Source organism: Octopus bimaculoides, chromosome 5 (assembly GCF_001194135.2).
Source record: "Octopus bimaculoides isolate UCB-OBI-ISO-001 chromosome 5, ASM119413v2, whole genome shotgun sequence".
NCBI classification, from domain to species: domain Eukaryota; kingdom Metazoa; phylum Mollusca; class Cephalopoda; order Octopoda; family Octopodidae; genus Octopus; species Octopus bimaculoides.
In genome coordinates this window covers 75,395,531-75,402,152 of record NC_068985.1, presented here as the reverse complement: position 1 = coordinate 75,402,152, position 6,622 = coordinate 75,395,531, and positions in this window count along the sequence as shown.

The following is a 6,622-nucleotide window of genomic DNA, read 5'->3' as shown; positions in this document are numbered from 1 at the left end:
GCTTAACCGGTTAGATATTCTTTTCTACTTTAGGAACGAGGCCCAAAATTTTTGGGGTTAGGGCCAGTCGATTAGATTGACGCCAGTACGCAGCTAATTTATCAAGCCCGAAAAGATGATAGGTAAAGTCGAACTCGGCAGAATTTGGACTCAGAACGTAAAGACAGACAAAATACCGTTAAGCATTTCGGCCCGAGTGCTAACGTCTCTGTCAGCTCGCTACCTTGCATAACCGGTTAGATATTCTTTTCTCTTCTTCTCTAGGCAATTTTGGTGGAGAGGGCCAGTCGATTAGATCGACCCTAGTACGCAACTGGTACTTAATTTACCCGGAAAGAATGAAAGGCAAAGTCGACCTCTGAACCGGTTAGATATTGCAGGCCAATTTGCTTACAAATCAATCTACTCTCACTCTCTTCAAACTGCATACGTGTGGTATGACGTTTAGATAAATATCGCAGTAATAAAATCAGGATTGTGCTGGTTAGGACAACATAAATTCTAGAATTTATTTTATTATTTCTCCTGTTACATTAGTGCTTTGTATGTTTCTTGTGTAGAATATGTAATTTTTTATGTGTCATGAGATAGCCAATATACTTCTTCAGTGGAATAATTTGCATTATTTGTTATAATGTTGAGTGGTGCCTGTGCCGTGTGTGCTATGGGAACTGCTTTGTTTTATCCAATACAGTGGTGTAGTATGAGTCGTATGCGTTTACTGATATATTAGTTGTTTGAAACAGGTTTCGACTGTGCAAAAATATGTATTACTTTCTTTTATTTTTGTTTGGTGTAGAGCAATCGGTCTCCAGCTATGAAAAGATATAAGGAAACCCTAAAGAGGTTTCAGTTGATTAGATTATTATAGTTAAGAGTAAACCATCAGAAATTTTCAGAAACTACATTTATCTTGAAAGTATGTACATTCTAAAAGTGAACAGAGATGGAAGAAAGTCAATATGAGTGATCAATAACACTTTTACAGAACATTTTTCTTTCTTTTGTAAATCTCTTTGAAGTCTGGTTTAATCGTTGATGGGTGAATTCTCATATCTGTCTTGGTATTCATTTTATTTCAATGATTACTTTTCTTTGTTGTATATACAGAAATTCCTTCTTCTTTGAGATACGTAAGTGGAAAATAGAAAAAAAAAAGTATTTTGATAGTCATTTCTGATAGCAGTTGAAATTCTTCTTTTATAGAATACTAAAATACTGAAAGTGACTGACATTTTTTATGCTGCTTTTAATGTTGTTATAAAATACTAAAATACTGAAAGTGACTGACATTTTTTATGCTGCTTTTAATGTTGGATCAGAAATGATGTCAATAAACTGCTTATATTCCGCTACAGCTCAATTCACTGGTCTTCCTTGCACACTAAGGCTGATCACTAATCCAGGCATTATTTCGTAACACTATACTTTGATCATTTGGAAAGTATTTATCAATTTACTTATAAAATATTCCATTCAAAGGCGTTAAAAGAATATTTGTATTTATGTCAGTACTTAGTTCATTGGATATGATTTTAAAAATAGCAAAGCTATCAAACACAGTTTATACAGGAGTTTTCTAAAATCCCTGTTGCCTTTTGAAAGTTTGTATTTTATCATTGGCAGCGTAAACTATTGCATGTTTTCTTTGCAATGAAAGGTTAACAATTTATTTTGGGGTATTTCTCAGCCAATGACTAGATTTTCAGGTCTGAATGAACACAATTTGTCTGTTTATCATTGTTCTAAGTGGAAAGTACGTTTCGTAACAAGCTGCCATTTTAACACGAGATATTTGTATTTCGTTATGTAGCAGAAGAGTATTGTGGGTACTTCCTATTTCATCATACTGGATATTAAAAACGACGCAGGAGTTGCACTGTGTCACATGTTAATCATTATTGATCATTACTTTATTTATTTATTTATTATCACTATTTCTACTACAATCGTTACCACCACGTATACCTATTGTTATCATTATTATTGTTAATACTATTATCATTACTGTTATATGTTGGTATTGCTATCTTAGTTGTTAACAGTTTCGTTGTTGGGTCTAGCTTTTTATCCTCTGTAGGCTCAATGGCACTGCTTGTGTCATCACAGCTATTGGTATTTTTCTGTGGTTGTCACTGCCTGCAGTTGTTTTGTTCTTGCCGTATCTGCCTTCTTACAGATGGCTGCGTTGCTGTTGTCATCATTACTATTTTAAGAACTGCTGATTCTGATTTTGTCTTCGCTACTTACTTTAGCCATGGAGGGATGAATAATTTTAGTCTATTAGTTTAGCTGTTGCTGCCGTTGTTACCCCCATGTAAATGGACAAGAGTGCTGAGTCTAGGGAGAAAATAGTTGTACAGACTCTTTGATCGGTCGGGTATTTTACTGGTCTGGTGGTAGATAGGGGGTGATTGGGAGCTGTTTCGGGTAGAAGAGTAGGTAGGTTAGACAGAAGCATAGTTATGATAGTAATGATAATAAAATAATAATAATAATAATAACAATAATAATAACAGGAAGGAAACAAAGGAACATTGTCATAAGCACGAGTGATGTGAAAGAGCAAGTGGGTAGAGTGCCTAAATGGAAAGTCCCCGGACCAGATGGGATTCATGGCTTCTGGCTGAAGAGATGCCACGCAGTGCATGAAACGCTAGCAGCCCAGTTGAATAGGTGTGTCCAGAAAGGTACAGTCCCCGCGTGGATGGTGACTGGGAGGACAACACTTCTAATGAAAGATAGAAGAAAGTGAAATATTGTGGGAAACTACCATCCCATAGCATGCCTAAGCATAATCTGGAAGATACTCACTGGAATATGTGTGGCAAAGACATACACTTTCCTGGTACAGGAAGAAATACTACCAAGGGAACAAAAAGGATGTAGGAAGAGGTTCTCAGGTTACCAAGGATAACTTGGTCATCGATAAAAACATCCTACAAACATATCTATGGCGTGGATGGACATTAAGAAGGCATATGATATGATGTCTCAATCTTGGATCGTTAAATAGTTTGTGTTGCTGACAACATCACAAATTTTCTGATGCATAACTTGAGAGTGGAAAACCAAATTGTACTCAAGTAATGTATTCCATTGAGAAGTTAGTATTAAAGGGAAATCTTCCAAGGTAACTCATTTTCTCCGTTACTATTTGTAATTGCACTAATACCCATAACATAGAGAAGTTAAGATGGGTTATTGATGTGGGAAGAAAAACTCATCATCGAATCATCTTCTGTTTATAGATTAACTGAAATTGTTTGGGAAATCTGAAAAAACAGATTTTTTAACCAAAACAGTCCAGATGTGTGGTAGGGACGTCGGCATGGAATTTGCGATTACCAAATGCTCAGTGCTTAATATGAAAAGAGGGAAGAAAGCAACCTGTAAAGGATTGCGGTTACCATCAAGAGAGACCATGGCTGAACCCGATGGTAGTCAGTATAGATATTTAGGGATTTTGGAGCTGGTTAACATTCTACACAGAGAAATGAAAGGCAAGATCAGCGAGGCGTATCAAAAAAGGGGGAATATGATGTTGAAATCCAACATGAATGCCAAAAATTTGATTACCACAATGAATAACTAGGTAGTTGCGGTGGTCAGATATAGTGCGTCCATCCTCAAATGGACTAAGGAGGAAATATCAACACTGAATAGAAGGACAAGAAAGTTGATGATGCTGCATGGGGCGCTAAACCCTAAAGCAAGTATAAACAGACTCTACATGGAAAGAAAGAGTGGTGGCAGAGGACTAATTAGTATAGACAATTCTATAAGGAGTGAAAGAAGAACGCGTGCCGAGTATTTGATGCAATATGCCGCGAAAGATATGGGTGTAAATGCAGATGAAATGATAGGCAAGGAAGAGTTTAACCAAAGAGCTGAGGAGAAGAGAAAAGAAGACTTTCTTGAAACGAGAATGCACGAACTGTTTGAAAGGAATATACAAGACGTTAAGGATAATACAGCACCGCGTGCATGGCTTGATCGAGGTGATTTGAAGTGTACCATCGAAAGCCTGATTGTTGCTGCACAAGACTAGGCTTTCGCTACCAATTCAGTGAAGTATAACATATATAAAACTTCTGACACCCAGAAATGCAGACTCTGTGGAAAGAATGTGGAAAATATGACCCACTTGGTAAGTGGATGTGAGAGCGTTGCACAAAAAGAATACAAGCACCGCCATAATAACGTGTGTATGTGTGTGTATCTTCACTGGATTTTATTGCATAAATTCCAATATGAAGTAAGAGAGAACTGGCATGAGCATGTACCACGTAATGTTATGCAGTAGGATGGAAAAGTAATGACACTCTGGGACTATGCTTTTCAGACGGCTCGTGTAATTGAACACCGTCGGCCGGATATTGATGTAGCCATACCAAATGGCATGAGCGCTGTAAGTAAAGAGGTTGAAAAATCACCAAGTACTCCGAATTGAAAGTGGAAATGGCAAGACTATATGGAATGCGAGAGAGTAATATAAAAGTGATACCAGTGGTGATCGGAGCGTTGGACTCAATCCCATTGAAACGGTAACTGGAAATCCCATGCAAGATTGATGTCTTGCAAAAAGCAGCCTTATTGGGTACAGCGCACATCTTAAGGAAAGTACTATCTTTCTGCGGTCCTTGTGACCTGACAGATGACTAAAGACTCCGGTGCATTTGTAACTACACTGTGTTACGAAGGAATAATAATAATAATGATGATGATAATAATAATAATAATAATGAACTCAAGAAGTGCGGAATATTTTACCTAAAAAGAAGCAAGATACAGTCCCTAGCAGGGATTACCAAATTGAGACTTGATTAAACGAATTGAAACGGAAAGATGCAAATACCTTGGTGTACTCAAGTTCAACGAGATAATGGAAAAAGAAATGAAAGAGGAACTGAGGATGGAGTATTTCCGAAGACTGAGGTTGATGTTGCGCTCATAATTGACTGGATGGAATAATATCCAAGCAGTTAAATACGTGGGTGATATCGAAGCAGAAGAAAACAGCCTAGGGTGGGATATAAAAATGCCGTGGAGCCACTGTTGAAACACATGAAGAAGGACGGTGGTGTCACCAAAATTGAAAATTGTGTAGCTAAAGAAAATGTTAAACAAGAAATGAAACAAATAGAACGAAAAAGCATGGAAGGAAAGAAATATACGGTCAGTTTGCAAGACATGTGAGAGAGAAGCACTCATATGCACAGTTCAGGAACAAACGTTAAGGACCAATTATATGGAGTGCAGAATAAAGCACACGACCGATAGCGATAAATGCAGAATGTGTGGTGAGAGGGCTGAAACGGTATGGCACATCGTTAGTGAATGCCCGAAATTGGCACAATACAAATACAAAATACGCCATAACAATGTGGCAAGAATGATCCATTGGGAGCTCTGTGAAAATGACGGCTTACAAAGAGCGAAGGCGTGGCATCAGAAAATTTCAGAAGGAGACACCAAAATGAGAATTGCAAAAATCCTGTGGGATGCAATGACCCCGTGTGATCACCTGACTAGATATCTGAAACCAGACATTTCTGTGGTGAATAGAAAAGAACGTGTATAATAATCGACATAGCATGCCCCAGTGACAACAAGGATCAATGTGAAAGAAGAAACATAAATAAATAACTATAACGATTTAAAATGGGAAATACGGAGGTTGTGGTCAAGGAAGAGAGTAGATGTGATGCCAATAGTAAGTGGTACACCTGGAAGTATCAACACTCAACTACGAACATGGTTGAAAAAGATCGGTGCAAGTATAAAGGTAGAACACCTACAAAAATTAGCATTGCTTGGAACTGCAAGAATTCTTCGCAGGGTTCTTGAAACATGACCAGTAAACAAGTTCCACCTTAGTCTGTTGGCTCTGGACAGCTAACGCTTTCCATCATACCCAGAAAAATGTTGTGAGTTTTCATATAATAATAATAATTTCATTTATTGATCACCAGGGCGAAGGATGCGGGGAACATACAAAAACAGATATAAACTGTGTGGGTTTACACATAATGAAATGATAAAATAATTAAATAGGTAACAAAATATGTAAGTATACACGGTATATAATGAAAAGGAAATATAATATACATAGTAAACAAAGGTCTAAAGAGAAAAAAAGGCTAAGGAGGATGATAGAGATGCAGCCCTCCTGATATAGAATGACCTCTAGGGGTAATCGAGAAATCCAACTGTCTGAGATTTCCCTGAATACCAAGAGCAAGTGTCCTCTTCAATTCATTCCCTCCAGCTTACAGGTCTATACTAAGAGAAGTAGCTTCCACTCTTGCTCTTTTCGCAACTTTCCCCCACCTTTCAATAAACTCACTCAAGTGCAGCACTTCTCTCTCTATCCTAAATTTCCTTTTCAAGTGAAGCTTGAAGTCAATGAAAGCACCACCAAAAAAAGAATATTTGTCCTCATGACTTTCAGCCTTGTCCACCAAACAACCTCTTTTGCCACAGCCACCAGGCAAAGGAAAACTACCTTGCCTTGGCGAGTGAAGGAGAGCGGCGCGGAAATCATCATTACAGACTCGGCCGATAAACGGATCCGTCCCACCCGTGACAGCATCTGTTCGACATAACCCCACAAGTTAGA